Source organism: Lichenostomus cassidix, chromosome Z (assembly GCF_008360975.1).
Source record: "Lichenostomus cassidix isolate B80296 chromosome Z, HeHo_3.0, whole genome shotgun sequence".
NCBI classification, from domain to species: Eukaryota; Metazoa; Chordata; class Aves; order Passeriformes; family Meliphagidae; genus Lichenostomus; species Lichenostomus cassidix.
Window position 1 is genome coordinate 17,494,459 of NC_139511.1, and position 21,778 is coordinate 17,516,236.

Here is a 21,778-nt window from a genome sequence, read left to right on the forward strand (position 1 = left end):
CCGGAGAGAGCCGTGCGTTTACCGGCCAGGGGCCGGGGCCGGAGCCGGAGCCGGGGCCGCCCTGCCCGCAGCGCCGCGCTGGGAGGTCCCTCGGGGGCGAACGGGCCGCCCCCACCCCCACCCCGACCCGTCGGGCCCCGCTCCCGCCAGGAGGCAGAGGAAGGGAGGGAGGGAGAGGGAGCGAGCGGGAGGGAGGGCGCGGTGACGCGTGAGGGCGGTGCGGCGGGAGGGGCCGGCCCGGGCGGTGCTGGCGGCGGCAGCAGGAGGAGGAGGAGGAGGAAGATGGTGGCCGCGGGAGGAGCGGCCGGCTGCCGGGCTTTCCGCCCTGCGCTGCAGCGCTGCCCCCGCCGGAGCCGCCCTGCCTGCTGAGGAAGCGGCGCGGACCCGCACCAGGTGCGGAGGGGACGCGGCCGGGAGCGGGAGAGGGGCCCGGCGCGCCCCGCCCCGCGGCGCCGGGTGTCGGGGAGGCGGCGGGCCCGGGGTGGGTGCCCGGCGCGGGATGCCGGCTCTGTCCCGCCCGGCGGCTCCTGCCGGCAGCGGGGCGTGGGCGCTGCGGCGGCCCCGGCCCGGAGCGTGGGCGTGCGCGCATCTCGGAGCCAGCGGGGCAGCTCTGCACCTGCCCCGGGCTGCAGGGAGCGGCGCCAGCGCGGCCATGACCGCCTCCATCCCAGCCTCCGGCGGGGCATTGCGTGCTCTCCCTCCGCTTATTTATTCCATTATTTTGTTTGGCGTGGGGTGGGATGTGTGTAGAATAATGCTGCGTGGAGCCGTGCATACCCCAGTGCACTGGTTTGCTGTTTTTTCTTTTTTTAGGTTTTTTTTTTTTTTTTTTTTTTCCACCCGCACCTTTTCTGTGGTGAAAAGGGAGAGGAAAAATGTGGGGGGGGGATGTGGGGGTTTCGCATCCGGCGATCGAGCGGTCGCCGTCGCAGCAGGACGGTGGCAGCAGCCCGTTCCGTCGGGAGATGCTGCCGGGATCTGCGGCCGCTCTGTCCCGGTTTGCAGCAAGGAGCACAGCGGGGCCTGGATCTCCCCATCCTCCCCGCGGAGCGTGCTCTCCATCCCTGGGCTGGGGGAAGGTGACATCTGCCACCATCACGTTCTGGTTTCAGGAAAAGGAAGGCGTCTTGATTTTTTTTTTTTTTTCCCCGGAAAAGCAGTTTGGTAGCAATGATTGCCTGAATCACAGTCGTGGTCAGTGCAGCCGTATGCACTACGTCTGCTTTCTGTAAGGATCAGAGGCAATAGGAGCAGTCTACCAAGACTTGTTTTACTGCCATCATAAATCTGCTCGTTAAGAGAGATGGGGTTGTGGGTCTACGCTTGTTGTAGATTTTTTGAGCTGTGGAACTGCAGTTTGCTTTAGAGAGTGCATTGCAGATCTGGCTGTTTTCGTAGCTGCTGAGGAACTAGAAGGCATAGATGTTTGCCTGACTCCGCATACATTAAGAGTGAGCTAATGTGGGTGTAGGGCAGATCAGCCATGTAGCGTTTTTCTTGTCTTTGACATGCGTCATGTTACACTAGCTGATGAGAGTACACCCAGGTGGCTGCAGTTTTGTGTCTGCTCTGCAGCTGTGGCCCATGGGGTCCCAACCATCTTGCCCTGCAAAGTGTTCTAATCCTAGTACTCCAGGTTCTGCTGCATTGCTGTTAAATCTGGACCAGCCGCATCTGCCTTTGATGCCTAAAGCAGGCGACCTGAAACAGAGGCCAAGACAAATTAGGAGTATAAAAAGTGGACAAATGTATTCAAGGCCTTCAAGGCACATTTGGGCAAGCAAAGTGCCCCTCGAGGGACTACACCCCAAATGGACACTGGTTCATAAGCCCTTCACCTTTCATAAGTTCTGTCCTATTGGCATATTGGTCCCTAATTCTCCAATCACACCCATAGGTGATGATGTTAACCACCCCAGGCCCACTCCCCCCATTTCACCATTGTTTACATATTTTTGGGCTCTAGGGCAACGAATGTGTCCTTGGATTTTGTATTCAGAGGGATTGTTTTGGCTAAAGGTGCTGGGAACAGAGGTTTTAGCATTTTATAAGAAGCGCAGAATTACACCAAGTTACAGATAAATGAAGAGTAAAAACTAGAAATTATTAAGGCATCACCTTTGCAGCCCATGTTGGGAGCAAGCACATGATGCCTGTTCTTCCCAACAGGCAGTGGTGACACAGAATTTATTTATTCTCTATGTTATGCCAAACCAAAATTGAGGTGCATGTTTACCTTTGACTCTAATGCTGTGGGGGGAAGGGGGCAGGGTAGGCTGCCCAGAAGTCCTGTTCAGGAGGGAAGAACAGTTACTATTGAATTCTGTACATTTATGCGTATTTTTAAAGAAAAATTAAGTGTCCAGTGAATAATAATGGAAGATCACAGGAAATTCTGCAAAAGCAGAACATCTAGTGTTTTAATGCACCTTGGATGAATGTTGTGGATGTTTAATGAGTGAAATGTAAACCTTAGTGAAAGACAGTTTGCCTTCCTTGGAAAATGTGATCTGAGATTGAAATATCAGTGAGCTTTTAGGCAAAAATGATTTCTGCAAAGTAATGGTGGTTCAGGGTTGCCTGTGTACTGTGAATCATGTAATTAATTGCTGAGTTTTCTTGGACATTTTATAGTTGTAGCTTAAAATGATACTTCTGTCTTACATTAGTGCATTATCTTCACTTAAAGTAGCAAACTTTCTGGTTGTTTCCTGGCTTTCTGTCTTAACAGATGCAAGGCCAGCCTATTGGAAGGCTATCAGAATAAAAGTATTTACAGATTAGTTCTTCAGTTACAAAATGTAAGGATGCTGGGTAGGTGATTTCGTACATCTCGGTAGATAACAAAAGGTGGTTTTGGTGTGTGAAGAGGGAGACATGCCAGAGCTTTTTGTATAACCTTTTTTGATTACTTAATATAAAATCCTTTTCATAACTTCATGGGTTGTTAATTTAATTCTCATTCCTTTGTTTATGTTAAGGTTGCAGTTTCTTATCTGTTGGGAAGGGGATAAATGCATTCTGGTTTTTTTTTTCAAAATTTTTAGAATTGCCTTCATGTATTTAAAACATACGAGCTAATGCTTTAGAAGAGATTGTGTGATGCTGGATGTGGAGGCATTGTGGATGCCAAATGTGACGGGCTTGTAGTCTATTGTGCCCTTGTTACTTTGGGACAGGGAAATTTGGTGTGGATTTTTGAAGATACAGACGTCTTAATCTTAACATTTTGTTTGCTCTGTGTGAGTGTAAGTATTCCATAACAGTTTGAATAAAGGCACTACTAATTTTGCAGTTAAAGTTTGTGTCACCTATCTAAATAGCAACAACAATGAAAAACCTCAACTCTTTGCATATGAGATTTGAATGGATTTTCGTTGGACCAGGAGCTGGCTCCTGACTTCTTTGATACCATTTTGCAGCCACAGTCAGATGCAATGGTTGCATTCTTAAACTTAAAAAGCCTTCAATATGAGGACTGTGTGCATCTTTGAAATGTGGTTAACATTTCCTTTTATAAGCAGGGTTTATCAGCACTAGAGCTGGCATAAAAGTCATGAGGGTAAAAAGAAATGGAATCTCCTGTTCAGCTGCTTGTTTTGTATTTTTAACAGGCTGGTGTGGGTCGTCATTTGCAGTGGTTTTGTTTGTTGGCTTTAGGTTGTGTCAGTGTATGGTAATGTTTATGGCAAGCAAAATCAGGAAAAACTAATAGTAAATCCAGAAAACGTGGCTGGGAATATAAGCACCATGTTGCTACATGTGTGTTAGTTCAGGGTTAGTATCCAAAACTAATGAACATGCTAAAAAAAAAAAGGAATTATAATGTGCACTACAGAGTCTTCAAAGAGACAAAATGAAGGAAAAATCAACCAGAAAGCTAAAACTTTTCACTTGCATCTCATGGCCTAGATACTTCAGATTCAGCATTTTTTCCCTTGGCACACAAATTGTGTGTTATTGATCATAGCTGCTCTGGATTTACAAGAGATTATGAATTAGAAGAATCAGAACTTTTCTCTTGAGCTCAAAAAAAAGCTAATTAAAAACATTAGAGGTGCTTCAGATAGTTTAATACATGTCCATAGGCAATGGAGCTTGATTAATTAAAGCTTAACTTTGAACAAGATCCTATTACCATAGATTTAAGTGAAGCCTTGATGTGCCAGTAATGCATTTTTAAATGTGTTTTTCTGGTTTCCTAGAAGATGAAGATTCCTGCTTAATGAGAGATTGAGCAAACAATTCTTCTCATTTATCTCTAATAGATTGCCAGTAATACATATTGCATAGGGGTTAAAGGTTTCTGAGAAGCAGATTGATTGGTTTTGCTTCATAATAATAATCTATTTGCTAAGTCAGCTACTAAGAGCAGTATGATAGTATTTTTCTGTTTCCACTGCATGCATCAATGTTCTTCTAAAAAGCTGCATGTTTGTTGCTTTACTGATGGGGCCTAGGGAAACATCTTTATTTGCTGCTTTCACATATGCAGGCACATGATGATAATGTCTGTCCTAATTCTGAAGAAATAAATACAGAAGCAGTACAATGGGTACATGACAGCTGTGGATGGCAGAGATATCTCTTCTGCTAGAGACCGTCCATGTTGACATGAGAGGAGGAATGGAAGTGCAATTCTGTTTCTAGGGAGTTTTGTTTCTATGGAGATGCTGCTAGGCAGGTGGCATCTCACCTGGTCCATCGTGTCTCCTGCGGTGATTTCCGTCTAATTACAAATACTTACTGGGAGAAATTTCCATCACCCATGAGCCTGTGTAAGTAACTGTCTGTGGAAAAGCAGTGGGGTTTTGTATGTCATCGAGGAAACGGAAAGAAATGTGTTAGAAGTATTTAAAACAATATCTAGTCTACATGAGGTAAAATACGCTGGAAGCCTCTGTTTTTCCCATTGCTTAGCAAAAGGAGGAGATGTTCTTCTATGTTTCGCCAATTAAAACTGAAAATTTAGAATATTCAGGGCTTTTTTTAACCCATGTACCTTCCCCCTCTGCTGTCCAGCCTGTTCTTGGGCCGTTTGGTCTATCAAATCTTGCCATAAGCCAGCGGTTAGGCACTACTTGCTTCTTTCTTTCTGATGAGCACTTCAATAAATGTTACTTTCCTTGAGAAAATGACCAACTTGTCACCCATCTGAGAAAAATGTGAGCATAGGGAGTGAGAGACTTTACTGAAAGTCTGTGAGTTAGTCACAGAGCAGCACATCCTTGGAATTTAGGCTGAATCCTTTTAATGTTAGTTTCTTTTTTCAACTAATGAAACTCTTCTAAACCTATTTTGTGCATCAGGAACATGCCCGCTGAATTTAATTTTCAAACTTTGAACTACAAAGGTGAACACAGGTCAGGAAAACACCAGAACAGCAGAGCCATGGAGGTTACAAAACTTGGCCATCTTGCCAAAGATCATTTGAGTTACTATCCTACATTAACTCAGTGTTGCTTCATTTTTTCCATTTTGGGGATGCATATTAGGGTAAGAAATGCCTTTCTCTATGTATGTGGTTAAGATACCAATTCAATATCTAGTATTTATAGGTTTGGTGCCTGTATTAATTTGGTTAAAGTTTTGTTTATCTTAAAGAATTTTCACTTTTGTACATAAGACAAAGCTTTCTTGGGATTACTCTTGTGGTGGTCATTCTGATTTTTTTTTTTTTTTATAAACATATTTTCTCAAAACTTGGGTGGACAAGAACTTACAGTCTAGATAGAAGAAGAGTTTTTTTAAATAGAAAGAGGAGGAAAAAAGTAAGAACATAATGGAAGATTTTAAACATACAGTACTATGACTTAGTTTTTTTAATATATGCTTAAGTTTTATTTGTGGATTTTTAAGATTTTATTCTTTTATTCTCGTACCTGAATTGCAATTCTTGCCAACAGTGTTAGTGTTACCATGTATTTATGTAGTGTCTGTTCTGATAGGACTTTGATAATTTTTGAAATCCTGGTGCTTTGGAAGTCTTAATTGTAACTCTTTAGATTAAATAAAGTTAAATTAGGAAAAACATTTTTAAAAGAACAACTGAGACTAAAAAAGCTTTCACTAAAGTCAGATGAAGAAGCACAGGGTAAAAGCTGTTGCTCCAGGTCTTTCCCAGGCTAACATCAGCAGAATGCTTAAACCAACACACTTCAGATCCAAAGAACCTACTGGTTTTTTTTATGTTGCTGTCCCAGGTAAATCTTAGAAGGGTGGGTACTGCCTCCGCTGTTGGAAGAGGAAATTGGTAAGTTTTTATATAATGTGTGTGGGGAGCTGAGATTTTTTTCCTTCTCTTTTCTTAACAGCTTTCTCACATCAGCTTTTTTATGATCGCAGAGTAATTTGAATTGGAAGGGATCCCTGGATGCCATCTGATCTAAGCTCTGCTTAGATCAGGTGACTGACACGAGGGCTGCACATGCTGTGTTTGTAGTCCTTGGCTTAACCAAGGCATGAAGGTGAAATGCTGTGCCTCCCATGGGTGTCAAATGCTAGAGTATGCAGCAGGTTTTGCTACAGTCCTGGTGGGATGGGATGGTATATGACTGCTAGAGAGAGACTTTCCTCCAGCCTGCCCTCATCATCCTCTGCTGGACAAGCTGTCCTGCAGAAAGCTGCTTGCTTTGCTGCTGGCTTTGGGGCAGTAGGGAGTGTTGGGGTGAAGGGCAAGTGCCGTGTGAGGGAAATGGTGATCTGCTCCTGATGGGTGCTGGTTTTTAAGCCCTTCTTACCACTGCCGTTCCCCATAGGAAAGGACTGAAATACAGGTGTATTTGCTGTATTAGCCATTTCAGTGACCTGAAATTTATTTTTTTAGTCAGATTTTTAAGGTGGTCAAGATGGAGGAAAATATTGCCCAGAAGTTTAGAAAACTGTTTTCTTGGTGTTAAATTATTTTGCAACAGTTTCAAAATTATAGCACCATTTTTAAGGAGTGAAAGATTTATTAAGCATTCCTAGTATCTATGTGCAATGCAGTCACATTTAACTTAATAAGAAAATCTCTCCCAGTAATGCTGTGGTGAGCTGACAGAAATTTGTATTAAATGAGAGTCAGTGCAAAACCAGCCTCTAGCTTTGTAATTCCATTACATTTTCAGTGGACATTTTACATAACCTTTTCACAAACTTTGTGTGTGTTTCTGATACTCCCAGCTATTATACCTTTTGTCTCAGAGTGATAAATAAGAATGAACCCAATGTTCTGCTCTTGCTTAACAATTATCATTCCTTGCTGATAAATAATTAATGTAATCCACTTATGAGATTGCCACAACATCATTCAGATTTTGGCATCTTAATTTTATTTCATAACAGTGAAAAAATCCCAAAGTCCTCAAAATCTTCCTCATGTAGGACCAGGCTAGCGCTGCACGACGCATGGGAAGGAGATGTTTGAGCTCAATACTTTCTTGGCAAGGAGATGGCCATCAGCCTGAGGGGCTGTACTTCATAATATTGTCTCTGCATTAGCTTCAACATCCAGGCTTTAGACTTTTAGCTACAGCTTCATGATGGTTAGTCTGACTGCTTAGCCCTACTTTAAAGTCTTGTCCAAGTCAGGCAGTTTTAATGCCTTGTATTTTCAGTGCTGCACCCTTTGGCCCACACTGGTTTTGGAATCACCAATTTTAGTTGCAGTTAAAGTTGAGCATGGACTCAACACACCCTCACATACCTTTCTATTTCTTTACCTAGGCAGACTGAGGACTGAATGTCATTATTTCAGTTTAAGTCAAGCTGCTTTTCAGTGCAAATTTAAAAGCTACACAAAACACATTTATGTTTTAAGAGTTACACAGGCTTAATGCTTTGATCTACAATACATCAAACATTTTTTTGATTAAAATAAAACTACATTGTTAAAAAAAAATAACTAGTATTTCTCATTATCTACTGCCTTGGTTTTTTCTGGGTTTGGAGCCAAGATCACCCAGCCTCTTGAACAAAATCTTTCTCCCAAAGAGAGCCAAGTAAGTAAGCTGGAAAGAGAAGCAAAGAATATATTGATTAGGATGTGTGTAAGCTGCCTGTAGCATTGGTTTTTTTATGTAAAAAGTAGTCTCGGTAATGTATAGGGTGACTCTTTGAGTTAATATTAGTTATTACAGGTGACATGGAGCATCACCTGATTTCTTCTGTTGCTGTGGTTATGACAGTGCCCGTGTCACTGGGATCCTGTTGTTAGCTATTGACCAAGGACAACAAAACCTTTCCTAAAGGAGGTCTGGTTATCTGTCAGACTTCCCCCTCAGGATAAATTGCCTCCTGATAGCCAGTGAAGCAGTTTGAGCTGAATGTCAGCATGGGAGGTATAGTTACATGAAAAATAAATACCAAAAGCACAATTGCAGCTTTTATACAGTTAACATTCATATGGTCAACTTTCAGAAAAGTAGAAAGGTCCCTACTTCAAAACTGATTGACTTTGGGGATTCTCTAGGAATTAAAAAGGGAGTGAACAACGGTTTTGTGCATGAAGGAAAGGCAATTTTAATATGTCACATTTCTGGTGTGTAAATTCATATGTTATTGAAGATACCTTTCCTTCAGCCTCTTTATCCATGAAGATAATGACTAGAGGTTCAAATATTTTTTAAAACTTTTTCCTTTTAGTATGTAAGCGTTGACACCTGGGCAGTTCACAACTCAGTTTTGATCTTCAGTATTAAAGTCTGTGTTATGATCTTGTAAGCAGTAGCATCCACAGCCACTGTAGTGCAAGTTCATGTATGTACACCAGGTATGCTCTGGATAACAGAATAACACAAACAGCAGTAAAGTAAGAGGTCCTCTTTTCTGTTAAGAAACAGAATTTCTTCATTTGTATTGAAAAGGAAGTATTTTAGCTCCTTGCCCAAGAGCTTTGTGTTTTCAAACAGCAGTGTGCAAAACAGTCATTTTAGGCTATTGGAAACACTAAGGGTTATGTGCTATACTTTTATTGGTGTCTTACACCTGAAACCAGAGGGTAAAATTACCAGGAAGGAGTTCACATGGTGGCATTGAGTACTTCTGAGTTTCTTGTGATGGAAGAGAGAGGATCATATTTTTTTCAGTCAGTTAAAATAATTCCAAAATCAGTCTGAAAGTTTAGTAATCACACAAACTGTAAAGACTGTAGGGCAGTACAGAAAACCCCCTGCTCTCCTTCTGTTCCTATAATATTCTGTGTCTCCATTATTATGTTTAGTGTATAAAAAATTCAGATATACTCCCCCTTAAAGACTAACCTCCTCCAACTAGGTGCAAATCCACAGTTGCTTTATTTATGTTGCTTGTTGAAGACTTTCCCTCTCTCCAGTGTGTGACATGAGTCCTCTGGCTTCATGGCATTTTGCAGTATCTCACGCAATTGCTGTAGTGTAGTAGTGTACAAACCTTGGTGGCCTCCTTTTTTGTGTTGACTTTTCAAATGTGAGGTACTGAACAGTGGGTGTAATCCGGATAAAACTCACCTTTGGGTAGATTTCTTTGGTCTTCACCTGCCACCTGTGGGGATTCATGCACAGATGGGAAGACACTATTGCTAATGCAAAGCTATCACATCTTTGAAATAGGAGGTACTGTGCTGTGAAGTCACCCATAGTTATTTTTATTTAGTTTGAACAGCCTGTAATGCCGGTGGATCTTAGGAAGAAGGATTGTGCTTGCAGGGAAGAGTTGCTCAGTGTGAAGTAGCAGCCTGTTCTGCAGCCTCATGGAAAACGCACCTGTCTTCCACTGGTACCATCCAGTGAGGAAATGGCCTCGCCCTGTTCTTACCTCTGGTCTGCTCAGACATCAGTCAATAGGAAGCAAGAGTTCATAGTGGAGAAAATATGTGGAACAGAGGAATCTAGTTGATTTTTTTTTTCTCTAAGAAGTCAAATTGGGGTGTTGAATGTGGAAAAAGTACCAGTCACCTCTTCTGGCAGTGTCAAGGGAGCTTGCATGGGGTTGGTAGCAGGAGCAGATTATTTAGGAAAAATAATGAAGCTTGACTTTCTGTTGTGCGTAGTTTTATGTTTCTCTGGTCAAACTTCCTGAAGGCTTGGAAGCACTGTGGTAATATGGCTTTCAAGATCAAGTCCAAATTTTAACATTAATTTTGGCTAAAATAATTGGTACAGTGACTACACTTTGGCAGGGAAGTAATGATTAACATAGGTTTTCCATGTTGGTGCCTGTCACTGCTCTTTAAAAGTTACAGTCTATTTGGAGGAGAGGAGTGGGGAGGGGAAGAGATTTGTGTAACTGGAGCATCCATCTGGTGCATTTTCATGACACAGCCTGTTAGTGCGTTATTTGTTATTTGCTGAAACCACGGCAATGCCAAATATGTAACAAGGACTTAGCATACAATATAAAAAGCACCCACTGTTGTGCCTAAATTACATATTTGAACTGCTGTAATTTCTGATGTCTGTTTATTCTTGCACACTTGTTTGTTAGATGAGTCTTTTGAACACACTTGAAGATCCAATGACCACAGGTTTTAAAAACAACATTCATGAAATAGGAACTTTTTTACCCAGGGAAAGGAATCTCCTGAAAGGTCTCTGCCATGCTTTCGTTACCCAAAGAGCAAATCTTCTGGCTGCAGTCCTGCCTAAAGAGAGGATGGATGGATCAACATATTAAGCTTTAGGGGTATAAATATTGCAACTATTTTCTACTGAGGAGAGACTAAAGCCTTAGAAGTCTAGGCTTTTGTTCTGTTACTCATCAGCTGTGATGGGCTTTCCCTACAGGCAGTTCTGAGTTTTCTTGTAGTGCCTCCCAAGTCTGCTCCTGCTGATGTTTATAGCCTACCAAGTAAGCCCTGACACTGGGAATTGATGAGATTTTTGACACTTCATGTTGTGAGGAGGCATTTAAGTGTCAGAAGCAAACATGGAGTGAAAATATACCAATTTTGGTACACATTGTATGAGATGGTGGCAGTATTGCTCAAGTTTTAACCTGGGGATTCAGGGTGGTAGTGATGCCTCATCGGCTGGTAGAAATATGAAGTAGATACCGCGGCAAAGAGGAATAGGATATTACCTTTGTTTAAGAGGATCCTAGGTGCTCAGTTTGCCAAAGGCAGAAACATGCTGAGGAGCACACCCGTACAAGGCATATACAACTTTATGGACTTTGCAAATTAGCATATCTACCTAAAATCCCGCAATAAGAAACTTAATAGATGAAGTAATTGTCCCCCTATTCCAATTACCCCTCCCCCCAAAATGAGACTACAGTCTAGTTTACAAAATATGTTCTGGAGAGAAGGCTCTGTCCAAGGTTGGAGCCTCTACTTTTGAGATACAGTGAATGTTTAGTCTTCCCACTTTGCAAAACCCCCAAGCTAAGCTAAATACCAGATTACAAGAATTATAAACATGTAGTACAAGGAATGTGTATAGAGGGTACAAGGGAAGATAAAGGGTATAAAAAGAAAAACAAAAATCATCAGGCATCAGCAGCAGTGCTTTCCTTTTTGTTTCCAGAATTTTCTATGATCACAGATTCTTCTGTCTCAGCCCCACGTGCCACAGAGGAAACCTTCCTCTATGCTAGTTACAATTTTATTTTTCTTGTCCCTAAGTGTAGCATGTAAAAATTGAATTTCTCCTTCTAAGGCATAGCATTGTGACCCTTCAGCTCCATCAGCATGGCACTTGTTACAAGGTCCTTGTGGAATGTAATCTCATGTATATATTTTATTTTGCATCTGGTGTGTATTGTTTATCTATGTGTGTAGTTTTGCTGTAGGTACTTTGAATTTACATGCCTTTGAATTGTATGTGGTGGAGATTTAATACTCTTGTTTTTTCTCTTTTCTCCCATCTGTATCTGATGTTTGTAAGTAACATCATTAATGTTTTCTATTTGTTCTTTTTTGTCCTGAGGAAACTAATTCTTCTAGCTCTAGATGTAGCCATATTCATGACTTCACAGTATGTGTGATGTATTTCCCAAGAAAAAACAATGATGTAATACAGTGGATTTTTATATGCAAGGGATCAAAGTTAGTAAAAAGCCTTTGCAAAGGATCTAGTGAGTCTTTATGGGACACATGGGGAGAGAATTGCATTTAATCTGAAAACATAATTTTCAGAAAAAACCCGCCACCTTTAGCTCTTGAAAATTATTGGGTGGTCATAGATGGGATTAATGGTAGTACCTTAGAGCATAAAAATTGACAGGTGCGGGACCATTCTGAACAAGGAAACAGCTTTACATCCACAATTTGGAGCCACAATTTGGCTCAGAGCAGTGAAATAAATCTTTGTCACGTAATGCTGAAGACTTGGCAGTAGGTGGTGACCATTATACATAGCTCCGATATTTCAGACTCAGGGAACATTTTTCTTTTTTTTGTGGTATTGTGAATTTATGGTCAAAGAAAGAAATTTTTATCAATTTTACATTTGCCTCTTTTTATTAATGCTAAATGTATTGTTGGGATGCTGTCTGTATGTACATGAATAAGATAGCATTTAGTTTTCTTCTTCCTTACTTATAAAGGCGCTCAGTGACTTAGAGGAATAGAAGACCTCATTGTGCCAGGCATGGACACAGTTTCTCCTGTTCTTTTCTGCATACCAGGTGCATGGTACTTCTGTAGTGTCTGGTTAGCAAATTAAGTTATGCCATTGTTGCTGATGTGATTTGTACACTGCTTTAGATGACTGTTTGCATGGTTTCTTCAATTCATTAGGAACAAATGTATTCCTGGATTCTTTCTCCATTTTACCTGGTAAACCTTATGCTGTCAAAGAAAGAGCTACAGTAATTTTGGGCACAAATTGGGTAATTAGTCTACCCTGTGAAAATGGCATTTTGTTTCTAAATAACAAGAGCTTTTTTCTTTCTCCTTTTGTTTAACTCTTTACATGTGAGGCATGACAGAAGTTCAAGGTTTTTAATATCTTTGGTGAGGACAAGGTTTCACTGTGCAAATTTTTTACCTATTGAAGAGAAAGAGCGAGGAGTACAGTAGGTGATTTAAGAGTAACGATAGAATCTTCATAGCAAGTTTCCAGTGTTGAAGTGTGACTTTCTATTGAAGATCTTTGCTTTAAATGTTCTTACAAACTTTAGTTCTCTGCCTAAGTTATGTGCATTTTACTGCTTAGGTTGATTGTCTTATACAAATAACACAAAGATGTTCACAGGGCACAAATGATGCTTAATAATTTGACAGGAATGAAATGTTATCTCCCTTTTATTAATAAAGAGGAATAATCTTAGCTTGTAACAAAAAAAAATTGTGATAGAAACAGGGAACAAAACTATGCATGGCAAGAATTATTTAACTGTGAATGATACAGTGAGATAAAGAACTAAGCACTGGAAAAAACATCTCAACACTGTTGTCTGCCAGACTGTGAAAGTCTCCCTGAAAGTGAGGGAGGATACATTTTCGGAGAAATGAATACTCAGTGGTGCAAGGGCTTCAACAGTACCATAGGGAGCAATCCTCAGCTTGAACAATCTCTTTCAGAGGGATTTTCACATAGTTTTGCTTTTCACAGTCCAGGATGAATTTATCCTTGAAACTGATTTAAGCAGCTTTTCCTTTCTTCTTTTTTTTGTCACCAGATGTAGTTTTCTGATGTTGTTTTCTTCCATGAGAGAAACAATTTAGTGATGTGGTAAATTATTTTAAACTTTAGTTTTGTCCTTGAAGCAGCATTCCATAACTCTTTCGGTGGTCAACTTCTTTAGGCTGCTATTTCAAATTTGAGTAATATACAGTAAAGGTTTGGAATGTAGCTTATCTGTTTGATCTTGCAAAGGAAGATCAGGTCATGCTCTGTATCAATTCTTTATATTCCTTTGCAATTGATTGGAATGCTTTTAGCAAGGGTGCCATGTACCAGTGAGTCTATTTCTTACATAATTTCAAACATTCCTACCGCAATTTGTGCTACTTGCCTTTCCTCCTTCAAAAATACAGGGAAAGTAAATCCTGTAGAAAAATCAACTTTTATATGTAAGGACCAGATAAATTCTCAGTGAGTGGCAGAGGGAGAGCAATCAAATGCTGGGTAAAAAGAGATTAAGACAAAAATAGTAAAACTGGACAAGTACCCTCAATGAAATAATGTCCATCATTGGAAGGGGGTTAGTTAATTTTTTTGAAAGTGGTAAAACAGAGATGGATGTTTCAGAGTTAAAAGTGTTGGAAAAAATAGTTGTAAATGTTGTGAGAAACTGTAATGGTAATGATGAATTACCAGAAACATCATTCCTTAGCAGAAACATGCTAGACAATGGGTTTGGGAAATTCTTTATGGGATTTGGGAGTTAATCTAGTTGAACAAAAACTCTTTTAGCGCCTGATGGTTAGATTTTCTTTCCAGGAAGAATGTAATTTCTAGCTGAAGTATCTTTGACTGCCACAGCTACCTTTCAAAAGAAGGTGCTCTGTGCTTGTACACAAATGTTGTTTTTATGAAAAGATGAAGTAGATATTTTTGTTGCAAGATGCCTTGAGCTATTTCAGAATATTTCTCCTTGCTTCCCCTGCAGGAAGTTCAAGCAGTGCCACTGTAGCCCTAAGGATTCTTATTATTGCTCCTCTCCAAATCTTTTCCCCATGCTTTTAAAATCTGCTATTGTAGGAAATGTTTGCTGATAGTAGAAGAATTATTTAACGTTATTTCTGTGGACTGTTGCTGTTTCTGTAATCACCCTGACTTTCATTTTACGTTACTTGTCACTGTACTACCCTCAGTATACAAAGCAGGCAGTGCTACCTGTTGCATAGTCACAACTCACAGCGTTGTTGGACCAAAAGGCAATAATCGTGTATCAAGCCTGTCTTCATTGAGTGAGTGCTGACGTTTTGATTGCACATGGTGTGTGTGACTGGTGTTGTGGCTTCAGTGCCACTCAGAATTGAGGAAATCACTGTAGAGCATGTCATTGAACTAGCTGATTCTGTAGATGTATTTTGCTTGCAAGCATTTAGCAGTCTAACAGGTTGTACATGTTGTTTCTTCCTAACCTCAGCTTTTCTAACAAAGAGGATTTTGAGTCAGAGTTGAAAAATTGTACAGTTTTCAATAAAAGCACCTTTTGTCATGTATACAGCAGTTACTGATTAATTTTTTGATTTTAAGATCTTTTTCCTACTTTTGAAAGCTATGTGAAATACATTTATTTCACAGACCTTTCCAGATCTTTGAAATTGGAACAATGGTGAAGTAGCACGTAGAAAGTTGTGTGGTCCCCATGATGCTTGATGGGTTTTTTGTCCTTTTTCATTATACTTTTATACCCTTTTTGTATACTTTATATCCTTTCCTATTCCTGTACTTTTTACTCCTTGTATCTTAGCCCCACATGTTTATAACCCTTGTACTCTATCCTTGTTCAGAATTCTTTGGGGAAGACAAAACATCCCCACAATCTCAAGAACATGAGGCACCAACCTTGAACAGAGCCTCATCTCTGGAACATGTTTTTGTAAACTAAGTTGTAGCCTTTTGGGGGGCAAGTGATGAGAATAAGGGGGCAATGACTTCATTTGTTAGGTTTCTTATTGGGGAATTTTAGATAGGTATGCTAATTGGTGAGGTCCATAAAATTGCATACACATTGTACCCAGAGCCTCTTTTCATCGTGGTACCACCTTTGACAATTGTGCAGCAGGGATTCTGTTAAACCAAGGTAATACCCTTTTCCCTGTTCTGCGGAGTCTGCGTCTCATTTTTACCAGCATTTTAGGCATCACCCATAGCCATGTGCCTGTGTGGGTTGCTGGCTCTGCTGGGGTGCCCCGACAGATCTACTGCAGCTCTGGTTTGTGATGTGGAAGCCTGTTCAGAGAAACAGAGAAGTTACCTGCTGTCATGGTGACCTCCCTGCTAGCAGTGCTTAACCACTGCTCTGCTTTTGTTGAGCTGTGTGAGGAGTTTGAAGGCACACCAGAAAATACCCCAGGGACTGTCAACTTTTAGTTTTGGTTCTAAGTTCGATAGTAAGTTGCTGATGTTGTTGCTGCATATGTAACCCTGATCAGAAGTCGTTAAGAGAGTATTGAAATGGTAGGGCAGCTCAAGTGCAGAGTTTGAATGTTATTCATTGGCTTTATCTTTCCAAAGAATATAGAACATGTAATTAAACAACTGCTGCCTGATGCCTGAAGCTTATTATTAAGGGATTTCATAGTCCTCCATGACTTCTGGTGAAATTCCCTAAACCTTGTGTAAAGGTTTAACTTGAATGTGTATTATGCGAAAAATGCTTTTTTTTGTTTCCTTTCTGTGTAGAGCAACAGTAAAAAAAAGCAGGGGAGGTGACATTGCTGCTTCAATGTTAAGGGAGTAAGGATAGAAATAATGAATTGATAATCCTCTCTGTGTGGGAGATGACCTTTTTAATTTAAAGTAGCACTTAGTTAATTTTGATAGTAGTTGTTACATTGCATGCTTCTGTTTACATTTTTGCTAACTGCTTGCTCTTGAATAGCTTCTAGTAAAGCCCTGTAAAGCCTTTTTCCGAGCGATGAATAGGCTAGCTGAACACGGCATTGTGGAAGCCCTGGATAATAGCTGAGGCTATGCTTTTGAGCTCAACATACAAAATCTCTGAGGTGGAAATTAGTGAGAGTGAAAGGTATTATCCACAGCATATTTTCTGAGTTCAGCTGTATCTTACCTAAGTGAGATTTTCTTCCTGGGGATCCCAGGATTGCAAATCCTTAAATATTTTAAAAAGTAGGAGATACAAATATCTGACAGTCTTAAAGACTTTTTGACTTAACAGGTCTCACTGATCTGCTTCTAGCAAAACTAGCCAAATCCCAAATAAGGATTTTACTTGCTTCAGGAATCTAGAAGAAGCAATGTTGTTAATGAGGAAAAAACAATCCAGAGGCATCTGATTTAAATCTCTGCAGCTTTGCTCTAATCCTGACAGTAACACAAAACTGTGTTCAATTTTGTGGAGTTATTTTTATTTACAGTAAACTGGAGGTCTCCCCTTACTGTGTAATGCATATGTTTGTTAGTTTTAGTGTCAAAGGCTTTGTTGGAAACTGAGCTGGGGTAGGACAGAGGTATTGTGGACACCTCGGGAGAATATGCCCATATTCTATTTAAAGCAATTTTGCTATGTAAGTTTCCACATTTCAGGTCTTTGGGTTTCTTTTTTTTCCTGTTTGTTTTGTTGCTGTTGTTTTTTGTGCTGCTCTGAAAAAAGAAATCTGCATAAGTAACTTTTTTCTCCCTTGTAAGCTGCACATGGGCTCTACTCTTGTTATGCTTGCACTGTCCTAACATCAGAATGGCTCAGTTGATTTATGATTTTTTTCAAATTTTTCGATGAGCTCAAAAATGAAGAAACTTTTAGAAATTTTGTACATTTGTTTGTAGTTTTGTAGAGTTGCACAGTACAGTTAGTTTATATTTGGAGATTATTGAAAGTGAAATTAGGAAACCTGACACAAGAGTGGCTAGCACAGTATAGACAGGAAAGTGCTGCTGTGGGGAAGAGCTTCCATGAGAGGATCTGGGAGGTGTGTCTGATCCAAAGCCAGGACTAGTGAAATGAAGGGAGGCTGGCATTGAGGATCTGTCTGATGCACTGAAGACAGCCATGGGACCCTGATTCCTCCCATGCTGCAGAGGAGAAAACTTGCAAGAAATTACACAAAGATACAAGGAACCTGAGTTTTGTAAGATTCATAAGGATTTCGTAAGTCTACTGCTCTTGTATTGGTCTGTTGCTTTCTTGTCCCACTCCCCATACCCTCACTACACATCTCCCTAGAAAACCAGGAATTTGGTCATGAAGGGGAGGAGTGTGAGGACAGTGTCAGGCCAGAGACCTGCTGAGTTGTGGGCCTGGTCATGCCATGTGTGAAGTGGTCTGCCAACTGCTGCTGGACTTTTCACCCTTCCCCTACTGGGACAATGAACTGGAATTGCTAGTGAAGCTTTAAGCAAGTCCATTATCTTTGAGACTCTTACGAAATAAATTAAAAATTGGCCAGTGGCTAAAAAAGTTAAGTGTGAGAAATAAAGAACTAATTAATCTTTTAAAAGCATTGTTTGTGGATTAGCAAGAGAGCCTACCTTCCAGGCTCTTTAATCACAGGGTGGTTTTTTTACAGTGTAGTGTTATTCATAGGTTGTAATCTTACAAGCTTGAGTGGCTCTTTGTTTTCTTTTTGGTAAACAGTAAGTGAAAGTCAACGACAGAATATCTTAAATCTTTAATGGAGCTTTAATTATGTCTGCATTTTTGTTTGAGTACTATTAACTTGTATAAAAACATTAGGTATACTTCACATATATAATTGGCTCTCCACAAAACTGCTTATGTGCAGATAATTATTTTATTGTTTTTGCTTTATAAGTTCATTCTTGCTTATGTCTTTGGTGATTTGCTGTTAGGATTCTCCATTGACCTTTAAAGAGCTGATGCTGTATGAAATACAGAATTTCAATTAATGTTTCTAAAAACAGAAGAGTTTAAATATTTTGATGTTAAAAAAAAAATTCCTAATAAGCTAAATGTCTAGCCATGATTACTTAATTTTCCTTTTTTTACTTCCTCTTTTCTTTCTCACAGAGACTTGAGTTATGATTAATTTAATAAAATATTACTGAAGAAGATTGGTAGAATCCTTAGGTGGCTGTTCGTAGTTTCATCACTTGTCTGTCATTTTGCAGTTGCAGTGGTCTTTCATAAAAAGGTCATGCAGCTAATAGTAGTATTTTCAGTTGCACAGACAATTTATTTTACAAATAAATAAGCTCTTTGAGCCTATTCTTTCAGTTGTGTTGGAAGAAATACAGAACTTTATGATAATGAGAACTTTTCTTTTTTGAACTCTTTTCTTGACATTTTTCAATACATATTTGAAATAATTTTGAATCCCTGCTATCATTATCACTAATGTGCTGCTACAATGAAAAATAATGGGTTATAGACAGGAAAACTCATCAGTTACAAATAGATTTTCAAGACAGTAGGCTGATCTAATGAGTAACCTTTTCACTGTGATAAAGTAGAATTTAGGCCATCAAAATGAATATACTGGCACATTTTAGTGCACGGGGTTGGCATTTAGGTTTCTGGTTTGTATTTTGTTTTCTGTCGTGGATATTATTATCTGAATTGACAGATGATTGACAGACAAAGTATTCTCTGTCACCACTGAATCAAGAGATTTCCATTAAAAGCGGGTTAAAGTTGTTAGAATGAATCTGATTGTAGTGAGTTACTCTTTTTTCCTTTTGTAAGACTTCTAAAGATAGTGTTTATTTTATCAATATATGATTTTATTATTCTGTCGACTTCTACATTTTTAATTTCACTTCCTGAGGGTGTGAATTCAAAGACTCATTTATTTAGATGATTGATTGTTTTGACATGGGGTTTTTTTGGGTGGTTTTTTTTTTTTTGGGTAAAGCTGAGCTACAAAGGTATCCTCTTACTACGAGTTGAGTCTACTTTTTTTTTGTGATAATGTTTTTAAATTTTAAATTTAATAGTTTGCTTCACTTTGTGGAAGGCTTCCTCATAAGCCCCTGGTCTAAATTTATTTGTTTATTCATTTCAGTGGCAGTGGAGAGAGTCTGGGTGGATTCCATGTTGTGCTTCCTTTGGGATTCATTATCATCTCAGCTGTAAGACATAGCATGCAAGCCAGCGAGATGAATCTCATTGAGATGAAAGCCTGCATCAAGGTGGAATTTGCAGGGTTTTGACAGTAGTACTCAGCATTTTCATTAGAGGTTTGAAAACCAGAGTGGAGAGGCAGCAGTCTTGAAGGAGATCCACCACGGTAGGAGGACAAGAAAACAGCTGCAGTAAGTGTTCAGAGAGGGTGGGAGGTGCCCTTTCCGGAGGTGCCAGATCAAGGTGCATGGAGTTATGCGGGGGGAGCAGCTGGGTAAGTAGCAGTACTGCCAAAACCTCTGCGGGGGTTGCAGCTAAGCCAAGATGGGTTGGCTGTGAAGCATTGTTACTGAAGGCAGGTGCTGTAGTGAGAGGAGAGGAATATCACCTTAGGAGAGGCACAAAGGATGCTCAGTGCGGGCTCAGGTGGTGTATGCTGTTTGGCATGCTGTGCTGGAGGGAGCTAGTGAAAGTTTGAAGGAGAGTAGTGGAAGTCTCTAGAGGACAGACTGAGTGAAGAGAGAATCTCCCCTGTTAAGTGGGGATTGTTTAGTCCAAAGAAGGGATGGTGTTTACAGAGCACTGAAAATATCTGCAGGGAAGAAAGAGGCGGCAAGCAATCTGTTCTTGGTTTGGCAGGAGTGGGTGTAACTAACCAGCTTCACTGGAATGGTGAAGAGTCAGATGAGAGCTTAGGGAAAACTGCCAGCAGTAAAAATACTGAAACACTCAAATCTGACCAAGTAACCATGGATAAATACACGTATCAGAAATGTCAGAAATGTCATCAGTGTCACTGATGCTGACTTCAGGGACAGGGGCATTGATACGGTTGTGTCAGATGGCATCTCAAGATATGACTCAGTGATTGCTACATTTTTTGTGTGCTGTCTCAGAGCTGCAGTTTGACTGGTCTTGTAGGCGGGGGGGTAAAATCAATCTACTGGGAACCCCTTTTTTTCTTTTTTCCCCAAACTTGGTGTTGTAAAGCCTGTATTTTCCTTTTTTTGTTCTCCAAGCAGTATTCTGGCTGGTTAGTTCCAGATGAATTTGGAAGAAGAGACCTCAAAAATAAATAAATGAAATTACTAATTTTAAATGAAACTGCTGATGAGATAATGTGAAAATGTATTGACTTTCTCCTCTGAAAAGAAGACAAACTGAAGCTGGCAGTTGCCAAGTTGCCCAGGCAGTTGTGTGTATTGGACCAGCATTGCTAATGTAGCTCTGGACGCATTGTAGATTGTGAGGGCCAGCTGTGCCCCGGGATGCATCAGGCACAGCATTGCCAGCTGGGCGAGGGAGGGGATTGTCCCACTCTGTTCTGCCCTGCTGAACAGGCACCCCAGGGAAGTGGTCACAGCACCAGCCTGACAAGAGCTCAAGAAGCATTTGGACAAAGCTCTCAGGCACATGGTGTGACTACTGGGGTGTCCTGTGCGGGGCTGGGAGTTGGACCCCATGGTTCTGATGGGTCCCTTCCAATTCAACATATTCTGACTACGTGGTTCTGTTTCTTGTCTGATCAGGATTTCTTCAGGTGTTAGTATTAATTTTGGTTTAGGAATAACAGAAGATGGTTTAGAAGACAAAGAATAGCCAGCCACAGGGATTTGAGTTTCTATTGGGTTGTCTGAGCTATAGAATTGTTTTAATTTATGAAGTGGTAATCCCAAGTATTCACAGAAAAAGTGCCATCATAATACTCATATATATATATATATATATATATTTGTGACTAACTTTATAGTTCTTTACTCCATCCATTATTTTCCCTTTTTTACTGGTTTGATTTCATATGTAATATGTAGCAGGTAAAATAAGAACCGTTTAGAAAATACCAGTGGCTTTGACAAAATTGTAACCAGTGATTTCCAATATGTAATTTAGATGCTGAGCTGAAATGTTTTGACATACCCAGGAGGTATCTGTAAAGGGAGTCTGTTTACAGTTTGTGTTTTTAAATGAGAACTGTAAACAGAATGCAATGGTTGCTTGTTTACTGGTGGTTTAAACCTGTTCATTTGTATTCTTCATTGAATGCTAGCTGTCTCCCACATTAGTTAATAATTGTAATTCATTTGACCATACTCTACACAGATAATGTAGGTAGAGTGGAAAGAATATGGCTTTCTTGCTTTTCAAGTAGCTGTGAAATCCC

The 21,778-nt window shown here is 40.2% G+C and overlaps 1 protein-coding gene across 2 annotated transcripts in view; it reads left to right on the forward strand.

Moving 5' to 3' along the window:
- Positions 1 to 228: 228 nt before the first annotated feature.
- APBA1 (amyloid beta precursor protein binding family A member 1) overlaps positions 229 to 21,778 on the forward strand; it is an 88,383-nt gene continuing 66,833 nt past the window's right edge. For both annotated transcript variants that reach the window (XM_085043514.1, XM_085043515.1), the window contains exon 1: positions 229 to 393. The gene's annotated coding sequence lies outside the window, so the exon portion shown is untranslated. The remainder of the gene's footprint in view (positions 394 to 21,778) is intronic.